At 36.0% G+C, this 19,166-nt stretch overlaps 1 pseudogene; it reads right to left on the bottom strand.

The window, feature by feature from the left end:
- LOC131860340 (caffeic acid 3-O-methyltransferase-like) overlaps positions 1-19,166 on the bottom strand; it is a 110,981-nt pseudogene that overhangs the window by 81,400 nt on the left and 10,415 nt on the right.

Genomic DNA, 19,166 nt, shown 5'->3' with positions numbered 1-19,166 from the left:
GAGAAAAGCTCTCAAATGTTTCAACAATAGGACTCAGAGAATTGTTGAAAGCTGCAATGTTAGAGTTGATGAAACCTCTGAGAAACCTGAGGAAACCGACAGTGAGCAAGTAGGAGAGGAACCAATAGTAACCTTTTGGGAACCGGTTGCAAAATAGTCTAGCACTAGTAACAGTGTTCCTACACCGGTAGATGCTGATGCCGATGAAGATGAGGGTAAAGAAAAAAAGAAAGAGGAAACAACCAAGATCATTCCTGGGTATGTAAAGTTTTATCATGATCCAAAGAAGATCATAGGAGATAAGGATGCAGGAATTCTTACGAGAAGAAAGGTTAGAGAAAATTCCTGCATGATCTCTGAATTTGAGCCTAAAACATTTAAAGAGGCACATAAAGATGAAGACTGGATCAAGGTAATGGAAGAGGAACTTGACCAGATAGAAAAGAATGGTACATGGTCTTTGGCACCCAGACCTGAGCATTAAAATGTCATAGGCACCAAATGGGTTTTCAGAAATAAGCTGAATGAAGATGGCATAGTGGTAAGATGTTGGCATTTGTGCCAAAGTGAAGCGGTGTGCTTGTTCAAGGTGAACCGATATATGGTTATGGGAACTGGCACATGGAAGTGTTGTATGACTACTGGTTGATAGTCTCAACTTCAGGGTTCCGGTTGAAGTGCTTCAAGCCTGTATGGCTCAACTGGTGATCTTTGTGTAATGAGTAAGCAGTTTAACAAAGAAGAGATCGTGTTGCCATGTCAGCCTTGTGCGCGTGAAGGATATTGCATGAAGAAGACTATCCCTATCTACCTCGGGAATGTGCAAAGTTTGTAAACGATGAAAACGCATGATGGATTATCAGCCACCATGAAATCGGTGAATAATGAACGATGGAGAATGTCTTGAGATTTATTCAAGATTTGCTACATTTAATACAATATGATCAACGGTCAGGATTGAACTGTTTGAATTCCTTAACCTAACAGGTCTAGGGTTTAGGATTTATGCTACCAACCTGTCTGTTGTCCTATAAGGTCGATGGTGTGATTCTTTCAGAGGTTGTTGGCAAAAGCTGTGTGTGAGTATCCAAGAGATGGGATACGAGATCCTTGCCAGACCAGAGGAGAGAAGTGATACCTGCAGAGTGTAAGCGTAGAAGGTGAAGAGGAGCTTAAGCAAATCTGCATTGGCATTGAGTGTTGTTACCAGATCATTGTAATACTTGTTGATCTCTAACCACCTCAACATTTGGAAAATCCCCTAACAGGGTAGCCTTAACTGGCTTGTTGTAAATCCCTTAACAGGGTAACTCAAAGTTATTGAGATCTAGAAAGCTAGAGAGCTCTGGAAATCCTTTAGCTATTGAGTTCTTGAAATCCTCTAACAAGGTACCCTTAACAAGGTTTAACCCTTAACCGGGTATTGTAGCCATCCCTTAACCGGGTGATCTCTAACAAGATCGGTTGCTAGCAGAACCTATTGTAAAAGTCTCTAACTGGACTAGGCTTCTAACAAAGCGGACTTCCAAAGAGTTCAACAACAAGCTTGTGGGTATTCATCCCCATCGCGGTTTTTCCTAGTTGGGTTTCCACATGAAAAATCAGCATGTCATGTGTGATGTCTTTCATGTAATGGTTTAGTGTTTTATATCAATGTTGTAAAACATGTTCAATTAGTAGTCATTATATTTCTGATGATAGATTACTTCTTTTTACATAAGGGTGAAGTGGAAATGAGGTATTAGATTGCATGGAAAGCTAAGGGCTACCAGTTTATGTCCTTCGCATTCTCACTATGTTTTTCTGATAGTAATCTAATTTAGACCGGTGTTAGTGCTTTCCAGTCAAGTGGTGTGTTTACAGTCAAACCGGTTTAGGGAAAGTGTTTTTGCCGGTACTGATTCACCCCCCTCTCAGTACCAGTTTGGTACTAATTGTTCATCATTAACTTATCAATTGGTATCATAGTGTCTTCCAGGTCCTCTATGTTGTAAGCTTAACTACTTGAGGAAAAGATCCTATTCTAATGATGAAGAGGGAAGGTCCAAAGTTCAACAGAGACAACTTTAAAATATGGAAGGACAAAATGAAGATATACATTAGAAGCATGGGTGCTCAACACTGGAGCTATGTTGTGAATGCTTATGTTAGCCCTGCCAGTACTCTCAACGATGATCAAAAGAGAGAGATTTGGGAGAATGGGCAAGTCATGGAAGCCCTAATCAGCAGTTTATCTGACATTGAGTTTATTGATATTTAGGATAAAGAGAATCTCAAAGAAGTATTGGATGCTCTTGAGAATATCTATGGTGGTGATGAGCATGTGAAGCAAGCCAAGGAAGAGAGCCTTAGGGGAAAGTTTGAAGATATGCGGATGGTTGAAGGAGAGACCATTCAAAAATATGCAATAAGAGTCAAAACTGTTGTTGGAGATATCAAGAGTGCAGGTGGTAAAATAGAAGATTCCACTATTGTTAGAAAAGTTTTGAGATCCTTATTACCGGTCTATGCAATAAGGGTTGATGCTATTCAGGAGTTGAGGTCTATAGACAAGACAAAGTTATCCCTAGACTCCGTCATTGCAAAGTCGACCGCATATGAGCTAAATAATTATGATGGCAGTATTCAGAAGACTGAATCAACCTTTAGAGCATCTGTTGCACCATCTAGAAATACCTATTGAGTGTTGTTACCAGATCATTGTAATACCTATTGATCTCTAACCACCTCAACATTTGGAAAATCCCCTAATAGGGTAGCCTTAACTGGCTTGCTATAAATCCCTTAACAGGGTAACTCAAAGTTAATGAGATCTGGAAAGCTAGAGAGCTCTGGAAATCCTTTAGCTATTGAGTTCTTGAAATCCTCTAACAAGGTTTAACCCTTAACTGAGTATTGTAGCCATCCCTTAACCGGGTGATCTCTAATAGGATCGGTTCCTAGCAGAACCTTTTGTAATGTCTTTAACTGGACAAGGCTTCTAACAGAGCGAACTTCCAAAGAGTTCAACAACAAGCTTGTGGGTATTCATCCCCATCATGGTTTTTCCCAATTGGGTTTCCACGTAAAAAATATGTGTGTCATATGTGATGCTTTTATCTTGTGATGCTTTGTTATTGCCTGTTAAGCATATGATGGTTCTGTGTGTTATGCCTGTCAATAAAACATGTTGATCTAGCTATTGTGAAGATATGATGATAGATTACCTATTCATGCATAAGGGTGAAATGGTAGTGTAGTTTTGAGTTCAGTGGGAAACTCAGTAAGTAACCGGTTTATGATTGTTTTCAGTTGTTCTGAGTTTTACCGGTTGCACTCTATTTCAAACCGGTGTCACTATTTGCCAGTCATTTAGAGTAATTGCTATTGAACCGGTTTAGGTCTATATTTTGTCTGTACAAATAAAAGATGGAATCTTTATCACTTAGTCCAAGTATGTCAAAGAGGTGTTGAAGACCTTTGGCAGAGATGATAGTAAACCGGTTGGTACACCGATGGTGACCGATTTTAAACTATCAAAGGAGGATGAATCAGCATTGGTAATGAGAAGGAATACCGATCAATGATTGATAAGTTGCACTATGTAGTACATAGCAGACTGAACATTACACATGCAGTGGGCATTACTACACAATTCCAGAAAAGCCCAAGAGAATCCCACTTTGTAGCAGTCAATCAGATTCTGAGATATCTGAAGGGAACTATTCACTATGGATTATGGTATCCATACAGTAATGATTTCAACCTGAAAGTGTTTACAGATGCTAATTGGGCTAGTAATGTAGATGACCGGAAGAGCACAACCGGTGGTATATTCTTTCTTGGTGGTAGACTAGTCTGATGGATGAGTAAGAAGTAGAGTTGTATCTCTCAGTCTACAGTAGAAGTGGAGTATGTTGCAGCATTTATGAACTACACCCAGACAATTTGGATGAAACATGTATTAAATGGCTTCAAAGTTCCTGTATCTAAACCGGTAAGTATATTTTGTGACAACACAAGTGCAATTAACATTTCCAAGAATCCAGTCTTGCATGCTAGAACCAAGCACTTTGAGCTCAAGTATCATTTCTTGAGGGAGAAGGTTTAGAACAAAGAAGTTGTATTGGAACATGTTTCCAGTAAGGAGCAGTTAGCAGACATATTCACGAAGCCTCTACCAAAGGCTATCTTTACCTATTTGAGAGGTGAACTAGGGGTGTTGCCCCTTCAAGAGGTGAACTAATGGTGTGTGCTCCACATCAGTCAAGTCTTCCTTTTATATATTTTTCTTGGATTGGTGTGTTGAAGGATGCTACTCCTTAGGGGGAGCAGAATAGTGGGACATAGATGAGTATGCCTCCACTTTGGCATTGTTGTCAAAGGAGGAGAAGATGTGAAGTGGAAAAGATATCTACCGTATTGGGGAGAAGATGTGAAGCAGAAGCAGAAAGATGTCTTTATATATTGCCATCAATTCCAAAGGGGGAGATTGTTGGCATATGTGCAGAGCATGATGACATGATGATTTTGTATGAACCGGTATGTTGTTGTAAGAGAACTGGCAAGAGAACCGGTATGGTGATGTAAACTGGTATTTGTAAAAAGGTGAAGTGATATGCTTGTTCAAGGTGAATCGATATGTTGGGGTGAGAACCGGTATATGGAAGTTTTATATCGGGGTTTCATTTGGCATGACTACCGGTTGGTAGTCTCAACCTCAGGGTTTCCAGTTGATGCATTCCAAGCTTGTGCGATTCAACCGATGACATCTTATGATGAGTTAGCATTGTATGAAGACTAGTTAAGTGTTTCCATGTCAGTCTTGTGCATGTGAAGGATTTCCTTGAGGATCTTGCATGGAGAGTGATCATATCTACCTCGGGAATGTGCGAAGTCTCCATAAATGGTGGAGAGCACGTGATGAGTTATCAACTTTCTGAAGCGGCAAAGAATGAATGTTGGAGAACATCTTGAGATCTGTTCAAGACTGTTGTATTAGATGCAGTGTGATTAATAGATAGGATTGAACTGACTAGATTGTAAAACATAAATGTTTAGGGTTTATGGTTTATGCTACTGACCTATCTATTTCCTATAAGGTCGATGATGTTTTACACTTTTAAGTTGTTGGCAAATGTTATGTGTGTAGCCAAGTGAAAAGATATTTGATTCTTGCCAGACTAGAGAAGTGTGTTGATACCTACAGAGTGTGAATGCAGAAGAGGAGGAGATAAAGTGGATCTGCCTTAGCATTAAGTGCTATTATCAGATCAGTGTACTACTTGTTGACTTCTAACCATTTCAGCAGTTGGAAAATACCTTAACCAGGTAGCTTTAACAGGGTTTTGTATAAATCCTTTAACTGGTTGACTCAACTCAATGAGTTCTTCAAATCCTCTTGCGAGGTAACCTTTAACTGGGTATTTAGCCATCTCTTAACCGAGTATGCCTAGCAAGATCAGTTTCTAGCAAAAATTATTGTAAAAGTCTCTAACTGGACTAGGCTCCTAACAGAGCGGACTTCCAAAGAGTTCAAGAAAATATTGTGGGTATTTATTCCCACCATGGTTTTTCCTAGTTGGGTTTCCACATGAAAAATTAATGTGTCGTGTGATGTCTTTCATGTGATGGCTTAGTATTCTATATCAATGTGGTAAAACATGTTGAACTAGAAGTCATTATATTTTTGATGATACATTACTTGTTTTTGCATAAGGGTGAAGTTGAAATGAGGTATTAGATTGCATGGAAAGCTAAGGGCTACCTGTTTATGTCTTTCACATTCTCACTGTGTTTTTCCGATAGTAATCTAATTTAGACTGGTGTTAGTGCTTGCCAGTCAAGTGGTGTGTTTACAGTCAAACCGGTTCAAGGAAAGTGTTTTTGTTTGTACTGATTCACCCCCCCCCCCCCTCTTAGTACCGGTTTGGTACTAACTATTCATCATTAACTTATAAATATTTAGTTACAAATGGAATCAAATAAATGTTTTCCAAGTGTGCCAATTGATCTGAAGCTCCCTTGTATTAAAAATGAGAAATCAAGATCATTGACAAAGGTTCTAGAATAGACATCTGGATGGGTAGCTTGTATGTAGTCTAAGCTTGTTGATCCCTTGTATTAAAATTTAGAAATCAAGATCATTGGAAAAGGTTCTAGAATAGACATTTGGATGAGTATCTTGTATGTAGTCTAATTTTGTTTTAATAATGGAATGTAATTTGCAAAAAAGTTCATATCTATGATATTGTATCAATCATTTTGAAAAATTAATGAGAAGATGCTTTAGGATTGTTTATAACTTATCTCATCTTATTCGCATGAAGTAGTACATTAAGGATGTATTGGTTTGTCTTTGTACTCTTTGTGTGAATGTGTAATGCATTTCATAAGTTTCTTTCAAGAAGAGAATTTGTCTCTAAGGAAATTATAGTGAATATGAGTATATGTGTTGTGATCATTGCTTAGAATTGTGGGTGTACATCTAATTAAAATTCGTATAATGAATAAGTGTTGGGATTAAATGGTTGGATTCAAATCAATTCTGGATATAAAATATATATGTTATTTTACTCCATGGCCCTAGGAATCAAGCACCGATCTATCTTTGTTTCAGAAACGTCTCAACTATGAACATCTCTTTTAAATTTATTTTGTAGGATTAACATTAGTTTAGGTTTTATTCCCAATTGTTAAGTTGATGATGATAAACCAAGAATGCAACCACATTCTAAGATAATTAATCATTTCCTTGGTATATTTTCATTGGAATATATCTGCTATATATGCAATATTTGCAAATTATCTATATGGAAACTTTGAATATTGCAATTTATAGTCACTTAGGTTTACTAGAGCCTAAAGAGTAGGAGATTATTGAATCCTCTAATTGAAATCTCATTCGTTGGCCACTAACCCAAGTGTTTGAAGATTGAAATTGACAATTTCGTATGAAATCCTCAGGCAAACAGATGAAGTAACCAACGAGTAGTTTAGGGTTAGGAATTTCTATGAATTTGTAACCTAGTGATATATAGCTAGCAAAACCATCTTTAGTAAGCCTCAAATGAATTCATTTTATGTGGGTTACACCTGCATATTCGTATGATTTATATAGGGGTTATTGAGGTAGCAAACTATTTTTTGTTCAATGACATTCTTTGGGGCTAAGTCAACAAGTTGGGTTTGATTTTTGTTATAGCCTAATGATCCATTTTGTTCAAATTTAATATCTAATAAGGTATTAATCTAGGAATACCCTTATGAATCTAAGTTGAATTCAAAATGTAGGAGATATAACCCACTCTTATAGAGTTGGCCTCTAACCCTCCATGATCTATTGATGAGATGATTTCACTTGCATGAATACAACGCTAAACTTACAAGTTGATTTTAGTTCTAAGAAGTGGAGCAACAATTTTGGGATCCAATAGGATGGACAAAGGTATTGATATTGGGGTCACATTTAAATTTTTATATTGTAATCTTTTTTTGTCAAGGATGTTAGCAAGAGAAATTATGTTGTATATTTTGCAAGGTCCTATCTATATGTGTAGGGTCCTATCTACTTAAGGGTACAAGCACCCTCCTAGTACATTGGAGTCTTGTACAATATAAACTATGTCTCTACACATTTTGTGGTATCTTTTATAAGTACACCAACATCCTATATAAGTTTAGCATCATCATTTATGTTGTCTCGAAAAACTAACAAAAGTATTTTTTATTTACTCCTATACCAACATGTTTAAAAAGAACAAATTTGGTACCTAAGGCATGTTTGGGGGATATATAGTAATCAATTCCTTGGGTTGATTCAATAATAATATATATGGAAATCTTTTGTAAGTGTCTAAAAATACCTTTAGGTGCAGGTGTAGGTTGTTTCAAAATAATGGCGAATTGTGATGTGTTCTCTTGGAGGATATCTCATATGCTCACATCTCGTCTTAGATTCATGTGTGTGTGCACGACAGAGAGAGAGAGAGAGAGAGAGAGAGAGAGAGAGAGAGAGAGAGAGAGAGAGAGAGAGAGAGAGAGAGAGACGTCTTTAAAGCTTATTAGATCATTGGAGGTGAATTAAGGTTTCGGGGAAGAAAAGGGAAAGTGTTGTGGTAATGGAAGAAATAAATTCAAATGTGAGTTCAAATGGGAGGAGACAAATTGGAGATGATTCACACTCTATCTTCCTTAAAAACAATTAAAGTTATGCTTATTGAGAAAAAATGTGAAAAAAATCTTTTAAAAATGTTAGGTATGTATTTTCCATCTTCATAATCTGGATGGGTAGCTTGTATGTAGTCTAATTTTGTTTTAGTAATGGAATGCAATTTGCAAAAAAAAATTATATCTATGATATTGTATCAACCATTTTGAAAAATTAATGAGAATATGCTTTTGGATTATCTCTAACTTGTGACATCTTATTCACATGAACTAGTACATTAAGGATATATTGGTTTGTCCTTGTTCTCTTTGTGTGAATATGTAATGCATTTCATAAGTTTCTTTCAAGAAGAGAATTCGTCTCTAAGGACATTGTAGTGAATATGAGTATATGTGTTGTGATCATTGAGTAGATGTGTGGGTGCATATCTAATTAATATTTGTATAATGCATAAGTGTTGGGATTAGATTATTGAATTTAAATCAATTCTGGATATAAAATATATATGTTATTTGACTCCATGGCTCTAGGAATCAAGCACCAATCTATCTTTGTTCCAAATTTGTTTCAGAAATGTCTCAACTATGAAGATCTCTTTTATATTTATTTTGTAGGATTAGCTTTAGTTTAGGTTTTATTCCCAATTGTTTAGTTGATGATGATAAACCAAGAATGCAGCCACATTCTAAGATAATTAATCATTTCCTTTGTATATTTTCATTGGAATATATCTGCTATATATGCAATATTTGAAAATTATCTATATGGAAACTTTGAATATTGCAAAGTATACTCACTTAGGTTTATTAGAGCCTGAAGAGTAGGAGATTACTCAATCCTCATTTGTTGGACACTAATCCAAGGGTTTGAAGATTGAAATTGGCTATTTCATAAGAAATCCTCAGGCAATTAGATGAAGTAACCAACGAGTAGTTTAGGGTTAGGACTATATGAATTTGTAATCTAGTCATATATAGCTAGCAAAACCATCTTCAGTAAGCCTCAAATGAATTCATTCTATGTGTGTTACACCTGCATAGTCCTGTGATCTATATAGGGGTTATTGAGGTAGAAAACTATTTTTTGTTCAATGACATTCTTCAGGGCTAAGTCAACAAGTTGGATTTAAATTTTTTTATAGTGTAATGGTCTATTTTATTCAAATTTAATATCTATTAAGGTATTACTCTAGGAATACCCTCATGAATCTAAGTTGAATTCAAAATGTAGGAGATATAACCTACTCTCGTAGAGTTGGCCTTTAACCCTCCATGACTGTTGATGAGATGATTTCACTTGCATGAATACAACACTAGCCTTACGAGTTGATTTTAGTTCTAGGAAGTGGAGCAACAATTTTGGGATCCACTGGGATGGACAAAGGTATTAATATTGGGGTCACATTTTAATTTTTACATTGTAATATTTTTTTGTCAAGGATGTTAGCAAGAACAATTATGTTGTAGATTTTGTATGGTCCTATCTATATGGATAGGGTCATGTCTACTCAAGGGTACTAGCAGCCTCATAGTACATTTGAGTCTTGTACAATACAAATAATGTTTCTACAAGTTTTGTGGTATCATTTAGAAATTCACCAACATCCTATATAAGTCTAGTGCCATCATTTATGCTGTCTTGAAAAAATGAAAAAATGTTTGTTTGGCATAAGAAGAGGTCTCTGAGCCACTAGCAAAATGGAATCCACTACAAGAACTATGATTAGTCTCTGCCTTCAGCTGATCGGGGTTTTCCAACAATATTGCATAATCGCAGGCATAATTTCCAGTTTTCTATTTGATTCTAAGATTTTCTTAAGTTTTGGGTCAAATTTCATAATCCATTATGAAGAAGTAGAAAGAAAAAGAAAAAAAAATGTCAGAAATCAAACTATAGATCATAAAATTTTCTCTAAAACATAAAAAAATTAACACAATCAAATCTCAGACAATATAAAGAAAAGATGAACCAAAAATGTATGATTCATAGAAGATTTCCTGCCAAACTGCATCTGAAGAGAATTATAAAGCAGAATCACTGGGATAGCTAAGAAAACTTTTTTCCACAAACGGACAAGTTCAATAAACATAATAAAAATAAATAAATAAATGGAAAAAATATTAATGATCTATTTAAACAAGTAGATTGACTATCTAGGTAATGAAATTGAGGAGTAGCTACCACAACATGAGGCTGATCAAAATTCACTCCCCTTATACGGGGTACTTGGAAACTATAAGATTGAGAGTAGACCCAACTCCACCACCTACATCCACCAGCTCCTCCAAATCCTTGAAACTCTCATATGTCTCTAGAATCCTCCCCATCACAAGTGTAGAGTTCTCAGCCATAGCCCTATTAAAAACCCTATTGAATATCTGGTCTTTGGCAGGGTATTAAAATGTATTCACCCCACATGCCTTGGTGAATGGCTGCCTCCCTTCAACAACATCATCCTTAAGATAATGCCAACTGTCTATGAACACCTTGTCTTGGTTCACCAAGGTTAGTGGTGCAAAGGACAGGCCATCCTTGTTGTGCAGAATGTATTTGCAAAGAAGAGTCAGACCATAGAGCCTCTCATGCTTTCTATTCTTATGGTTATAGAACAATTGAGGAGGGAATGACTTGCTATAACTCTCAGAATCTTATCTAGAGTAATTGTTGCATCTGGGTTTATTTTTTCTTGGTCAATAAAAGGAAGAGCTAGAATAATATGTTGATTTTAAAGAGAATTTACATCAAGAAACCACATATTTCTAAAATGGCCCAGTTGGGCATAAACATTGTGAAAATAATACTATGTCCATGAGTATGCACAAGAAGAGAGAAAACCACATCCAAAACCCTGAAATTGTCTGAATTAGAGTGGGATTTGAGTGCTGATTACAATTAATTTGTCCTTTTCATAAAATCTATTAAAGTTTTTTCAAAATTTATAAGTCTAATGCTATGTTAAAGTTTCTTTGTAAGTTTAAAATTAACAGAGAAATGTAAACGAGCCAACTATGTGCTCTAAAGCAGCCTAAAAAAAGAACAGACCAACTAAAAACCTATCTATTTAATCCTCTCCTTGAGGCATGGATGGAGGCATTGTGGCACAACCTCTTTTGAGACCCCTTCATGGAGGATGACCCCTTCCTCAACCAGAAGAATGAATAGTACCTTGGCCTACCTCGGCCACCACCTCGCCTACTCTATTCCACTTGGGGACCCTTTGCTTCTATTTTGGGAGGCAGAACACTATTAAGTCTAGCAAAGTCTAGGAATTCTTCTTCCCTGCCCATGTCCTCCGGATTGTCCCCCAGAAACCTCCATTTTAGAAACCTGAGGGCCATGTAAACAAAGGATTTGTGCTTTTTTAAGTCCTTTCCTATCAGGTCTAGTGGAAAAGGATAGAATTTAATCAGCTCTCCTGAGACATTGAAGAGGATTCTCTCACTCAGAAATGTAGCGCTAGAATCATGTCACACTTTGTTTAGGACTTCTTGCAATTCAAGCAATATGTCACTTGGGAAGAATTCTCCGGTGAGGTTCTAGAATTCCTATTTATCAAGCTTGAGGTCCATCAGGGAGGTGACAAACTGAAACAAAACATTTTTATTGTCTTGAGGGTATTCATCTCTGCTAATAAGCCTACTACCAAGAATGAACTTAACAGCTAGGATGTATGTTGGCTCAAGAACTAAGAGGAGCCTCTTCAATCTCAGGTCTATGATTTATCTGAAAGAGACTTGGCGGGTTGAGGCAGAGAGAGAGATGGGGCTATCTGCTCTAAAGCATGAGATTGGTGTTGGGAAGACACTCATTATGCCATCACTTAGAAACCTGTAGTAGCTCTAGCTTCTGTGAGGATGGTTGTAGAGAGAATCTGGTTGATAGTCTTGCGGAGGAAGCCAAATAAAAGATAATAAACTTTGTCTTCAACATGCATTTAATGCAAAATGCCTTGCAATGAATTCACCTACAAAGGTGGCAAGGGATATTTGTCTAGCATCATTGCAAATCTTGAGGCTAAAAAATTCAGCTCATTCCAACGGATAACACATGCCTCGTACTTGCAATGATGACGGATCGTAGGTTATCTTTTTGGGATGAAAGTGGGAAAAACCACTTTTAGAAAGGCCAAAATAAGATGATGTTATAGTTGACATGACAATTTCACTTTTGATAAGCTGGCGGAAAAGTTTGAATTTGAAAAGATAGCCTTTTAGACCAAGCTGGCAGAAATTTTTTATGTCTGATGTATGAAAACAAGAATCCACTACTGAGAAATGTTGATATACTCTTTGTAGCTTTAACCATTATTAATGTTGTCCTTCTCCCACCAATGTAAAGAAAGGCCTTCTACTGTAGTTTTTGAGAGAGAGTCTGCTTTCATGTTAGCCTCTTTGTACACATGTTTAGCCTCATATTGCTCTAATTTGATTAAAGTCTCAGTTATGCTGTCCAAAATTGCCTGTAGCCACAAATTTTGGGTTATTCTTGATTTAATTGCATTGATTTCTATCTCTGAGTCTCCCTCTACTATGAGGTTTCTTATCCCAAGTTTGTGGCAATCAAGTAAGCCTAGGAAAAAAGATTTGTATTTTGCTATATTTTTAGTATCTGGTGGCAGTGGCATGGCCATCTTTCCAATTACTATTCCTATATGATGTCTAACCACATATATCCTATACCTGAAGCACCTAGGTTTCCTTTGGAGGCTACATCAAATTTTAGGTTGAACCAACCCTTTTTAGGGGGAGACCATATATAATCCTTTCTTGCACTAGGTTTTCTCCCAAAGGAAGGAGGAATCTTGATCCCTTGCCAATTGTTTCTTATAGTGTCATCCCAAGAAGAAATGTTTTTGGTAGAATCTGTTGAGAAGCCTAGTTTTCAATTTAGTACCTCAATAATTGATGTTTCAATTGAGGATAAAACTGATTCAAATCTTCTTGCTTTGTCATAAAATAGTCTTCGATGAACCTTTCTTTCCAAATTTCCCAAACAAGGCAAGGAGAGATTTCCAAAATTTGACTTCAAGTGCTTTCCATAGAAGGAAGTGGTTAGCATTGAAAAAGAGTGACTATATCATTAGGGAGGGTTGCTATACACCCAAGTTTTTCACAAAGCCATCAGCAACATTTTGAGGCAAATGGGCAGTTTAAAAGGATATTGTCTACTATTTCTTCTTGAGCTTTACACAAAATGCATCTTGAGGGCCCTTCATAGCCCATTTTAGTGAATCTTTTTGCTGTGAGGATCCTATTTTTAAAAGCCAACCATGCAAAGATTCCTGCTTTTGGGATAATCTTGCTGCTCCAAAATAGTTTTAGTGGAATATCTTGTTCCTCTTGATTCCCAAAGTTTGCTAGAACCCTATAGGCATCTTTAGCATTATATTGTCCTATTTTAGAACTAGCCCATCTAAGAGAAACTTTCCCTCTTCTGGGATTAATATTTCTTTCTCTAATGACGTCCGATAGCTGGTTGATTTTAACAATAGGAATATGCAATCCCTCCAATTGCTTCCAGCTTCATCCTTGCCTTCTAGTAGCCGTGTTCAAAACCAAATAATCACTAACTCGAGATCCCCAATGTTGTTTAAGCCAATGCTTAGCTATTGGAATATTGAGAGAGTTGTCAATTCTTGGATATCCTCCCCATGAGTCTTCCCAGAAAAGGTTAGAGGATCCATCGTGGATATCCTAAGACAAAGAGTGCAATTAAATTTTTGCATGTAACAATGAAATTCCAATTCCTATATCCCTTTGGATGAGAATAAGATCTTAGAATATTTTGAGGATCCCCATCTATAAGGTATTTTGTTGCCATTATCCTTATCCATTTTTCTTTAGGGTCTTTAATGTAGTTCCAAACTAGTTTAGCTCCCAAGGCTTTGTTCTACAAGTCAATATTTTTTATTCCTATACCCCCCATGGACTTGGCTTTGGTGATTTTATCCCATGCAATTAGAGCAATTTTATATTTTTATTCAATATTTTGTTAGAAGAAGTTTCTCATCTTTTCAATGATGAAGGAATTTGCACTAGTAGTGAGGGATAAACAGGATAAAAGGTACATGGGTAGAGCAAAAATAACTACTTGGAGCATTACCAGCCTACCAGCCCATGAGAGCCATTTCCCTTTCCAGGAGTTAATATTCTGATCTATCTTTAACTTTAGAGGATCCCAAAGTTTTGAGTTCCTCAATCCTCTGTCAATTGGGATGACCAATTGAATATAGGGAAGAATGTATGTTTTACAGTTCTAAATTCTTTGGATCTTAACCTCTAAGGGGGCAGGGGTGGAGAAGAATTTTTATTTTTATTTTTCTTTACTGATAATTTCGCCTGAGGCCTTCCCAAAGGCTTCTAGGAGCATTTTCAGCTAAATTGCTTCCTTGATCTTTTCTAAACTTAGCAAGAGGTTATCATTTGCAAAATTCGATGCCTGTCAATGAAACATTTGGTGAGGATGTTTTATGTCCTATGGAATTCTCTCGTCGGACAGGTGTCAAAATTCTGACATCCACACAGGAAACATCCATCGAGGATGTTGTATGCTCGACAAAATTCTCTCACTGGATGAGCGGTCATGGCCACTGTCAGAAGAGTCCTGGGTGTCCTCAGAATTTTGACGTCCACCCAGGAAATATTTGACGAGGATGTTGTATGCCCAATGATATTCTCCCACTGGATGAGCGCTCATGGCTGCCGTTGGAAGAGTCTCGTGTGTCCTTGGAATTCCGACATCCACCCAGGAAACATTCAATGAAGATGTTGTATGCCTGATGGCATTCTCTCACCGAATGAACAGTCATGGCCATCATCGGAAGATTCCTGGGTGCCTATCAGAATTCTGACGCCAGTCAACGAAACATCTGACAAGAATGATGTATGTCCTATGGCATTCTCTCATCGGACGGGTCTCAGAATTTTGATGTCCACCAAGGAAACATCCAATGAGGATGTTGTATGCTCGACAAAATTATGTTGTCGGATGAGCGGTCATGGCCACCATCAGAAGAGTCCTGGGTGCCTTTATAATTTTGATGCCAGTCAACAAAACATCCGACGAGGATGTTGTATGTTGTATGACATTCTCTCCTCGAACAGTTGTCCAAATTCCGATGTCTGCCGAGGAAACATCCATTGAGGATGTTGTATGCCCGACGTCATTCTCTCATGGGATGAGTGGTCATGGCCACCATCAGAAGAGTTCAGGGTGTTGTCCGAATTCTGACGTCCACCCAGGAAACGTCCGACAAGGATGTTGTATGACCAACAACATTGTCTCGCCCAATGAGTAGTCATGGCCACCATTGGAAGAGTCTTGGGTGCCCTCGGAATTCCGATGCTAGTCAAAAAAACATCTGACGAGGATGCTATATGTCCTATGGCATTCTCGGTTTTATCTTTCATGGATGGTTGGTAAATATTTCGTGGTTTATATTTGTGTTTAATTATTATATCTATTGTTCAGGTATTCAGTTTATGTATTCTAGTAATAGGGTTTTAATGCTTAAAGTTCTATAATCTATTGACAATTGATTCACCCCCCCTCTTAGTTGTCCTTTGGCTATCTAAGTTGTCTAACAAAAACAACATGCTAAATATGGTCTAAAGTTTTTGTGGAATTTTTTTTAGAGTGGACATGGAAAAGGAGAGCATGATGGAGAAGGAGCTTGTGTGAAGCATGTACTTCGCCAATATAAACTTGGAGGTAACAACATATGAAATTCAAGTGAGATAGTAGAATGGTGCAAATATCATTTTGGTGCATGTGACACAACATACAAAAAATACTATTTTTGGGAAGTTAAAGATATTGATCGATCATAATTTCCAAACAATTAAGGGCATTAGAAGTTTGCATCAAGTGATGACTACAGGAAATAGAAAACCTCTTGTGATTCAAGTTAGATAAAAATCATGTTTTTGTGTTGATGGAATTGAAAACAATGCAAATATTCAACAATGTCAAAATATTAGAGATGGATTTGTTTCAAAATGGAAGATGAAACAATTTGTCATAGTGCCTCCTTTTGAACATAGTGACATTGTAGATATTCATGATCCTATATATTCAGCTGATTATGAATGTGTTTTTGATTTAGTTGTGTCAAGTACACTTGCATTTTATTTAAATATACTTACGTTTTTTCATGTACTTTGTTTAAATTTTAATTCAATATGAATTCTTTTTACATTCTACCATACACTTTATAATTTAATTGTTTGTATTTTACCATGTACAGGTGATATTTTTGTTGTGCTTGTAGATCCTAATAATGTAGAAGGTGTTGACTATTACCTACTATGATGCACAAAACCAAAATGTAAATTATTAGAATCAGTGGAAGATGTTGATGGGGATCAGTATCCCACTAGATCAGTTGTTGTTGAAGGTACTTATTATCAACAAACGAAGATAGATATAAATGGTGTTATATTTACTGAATACATGCCTAACCAAAACAATTTTGCATTATAGTCATTTAGTTATAGCAACAAGATTACATTTTGAAACTTTACAAAAAAGATTTTGTGTTCCCCAAAAGTGGAGGTTGCCTATCGAAGATAATGAAAGGATATTAGAGATAGTAAAAGATAGAGAGGATCCAGATTTTATGTACCATGAGCTCACTTAATTTATTAGAACAAGTGAACTCGTGTATTTTTTTAACCATGATACATATCTATATATGCATACATATGTATACATACATGTATATATATGCATATATATGTATGTACTATTTTTTTGGATTGTCATACATATGTATGTATGCATGTACATTCGAGCTCTTTTTGGATCGCTATACATATATACAGACATGTACATTTGAGTTATTTTTAGCAGCATATATACACATGTACATTTGAGTTTATTTGTTAAAACTGCTTTGAAATCAAAATTTGCACAATTTGAGTTAATTTGTGGCATGCTATCTTTTATTGATTTGACTCACTTAGTTGAGTTGAATTAATTAATTGATTTGATTAAATAAATTGATTTAATTTGATTAAATCATTGGATGTATTTGAATCACTTAATTGAATTGATTTAGTTAATTCATTGGATTGATTTGAATCACTTAATTAATTGAGTCATTCGTTGGATTGTTTAATTAATTGGATTGATTAACTCATTGCATTAATTTATTAGACTGATTAATTGATTTGAATTAGTTTGATTAATTTATTGAATTGGTTTGAATTGATTTGATTAATTGATTTGAATTGATTTGGTTAATTCATTGAATTGATTTGATTAATTTATTTCAATTAGTTTGACTAATTCATTGAATTGGTTGGAATTGATTTGATTAATTGATTCAATTAGTTTGATTAATTCATTAAATTAGTTTGAATTGATTTGATTAATTGCTTTGATTAATTCATTTAATTGAATTGATTTGATTAATTCATTAAAATCATTTGATTAATTGATTTGAATTAATTTTGTTTTGTTTTGCATATAAGGAGTAAACTGATACAAATAAAATTGTCTTTACTTGTAACTAACTGATTACAGTTGTGTGTACATATGGATCGTTGATCCAGAAAGTATTAGTGCCTATTTATAAATCTATAAAGAAAACACTAGTCTGTAATATGAATTAGCTAGATCACATCTGCTCATTGTCCTAAAAGGCCTCCATCCAAGTCGTCCACCACAAAGGGCCTTCCATCCATACTACCTGCTTTCCCTCTAGTAACTGGCTAAGCATCTGAGTGTGCTCCATCACTAGGTCTTAGGTTTCCCCAATCTCAGTCCCAAGACTCTCCAATGCTAAATCAATAGACTGGTGTTCCCCTGTGGCCTGCCTCCATTTATACCCATTCTCTAACTCATGTATGAACATATTGGCTTGTCTGTCTTTAAGGAATGTAAGGAATTTGTTCTTCTCTATCTTCATTGTAACAGATACCTACAAAAATATGCGATTTAGATTAAGTTCACGAAATTACTCAGTAAGGGCCCTAGCTTTACCTTGGAACTTATCTTCATTTCTAATTTTCCAGATATGCCATAAAATTTCAGTAGATAGAATATGCCAAAATAGGTTAGTACCCTTTTTCAAGTGCTTAATGTACCTCGTGAGAACATCTAAAATAAGAATCTGATTAGGAATAGAAATACCAAACAACAACTAGATTTCTCTAGCAATATTACACTCAAAGAAAATATGCCTAACAGACTCAGGCACTCTACACACATTGTAGATATCACTATTAATATGATCTTTTCTGAAGGGCATCCTGTTAATAATCATCAGCCATTTAAAACATTTTTTCTTACATGTAGTAGGGCTGCTCCAAAGTCATATGAATATCTTCTGCCACTGTTTTAGAGAGAAGTCTGCATACTAAAAAGTGTTAGTATAATTTATAATAGATTCATCATTCGGGAGGGTATTATAGACATTAATAGCTTTGATATTGGAAAGATAAATAGCATTATTCCACATAAGATCAGTACACCTTTCATTATTTATCTTACAACTTTTAGGCACTTGTAGAACTACACACTCATGTTTCACCATATTGTAGGTTCTTTTTTGGGAAATTTGCAGATCATATCGAACTCTAAGGGTATCCTAGTTAATAACCCTATCATTCTCAATAATGTATTTAAAGAAGTGAATACCTTTAATGGCCTAGGTTTTAGGAGAGAACCCTTGAGTAAGCGTGATAGGTTTAGAAGAGTGGAAAAGGTTCCACTAGATAGACCTCTCTCCATGAATGTGGTCACTGCTGCTGGCTCTACTATTGGCGATGTAAGGTCTAATACTTTGCCAGGCTTTCCAAAGAGACTTAAAGACACACGAACCCTGCATTGAGACTTCAAATCCTCTAGCCACTAGGTCACAAAAGGGTAAAGATTTCCAAGCTTTATCTTTCTTAGGAATGACTCTCATGATGTTGTTTCTGACTAGAACTTTCCATGGTTCACTGTTGTCAAATGGCTAGAAGATCCATTTTGCAGCAAGAGCAACCCCTCAATGTATTCTCAAGTCTTTTAG

Source organism: Cryptomeria japonica, chromosome 11 (assembly GCF_030272615.1).
Source record: "Cryptomeria japonica chromosome 11, Sugi_1.0, whole genome shotgun sequence".
In the NCBI taxonomy this organism is placed as follows: domain Eukaryota; kingdom Viridiplantae; phylum Streptophyta; class Pinopsida; order Cupressales; family Cupressaceae; genus Cryptomeria; species Cryptomeria japonica.
This window is presented reverse-complemented; position numbering and strand designations above follow the sequence as displayed.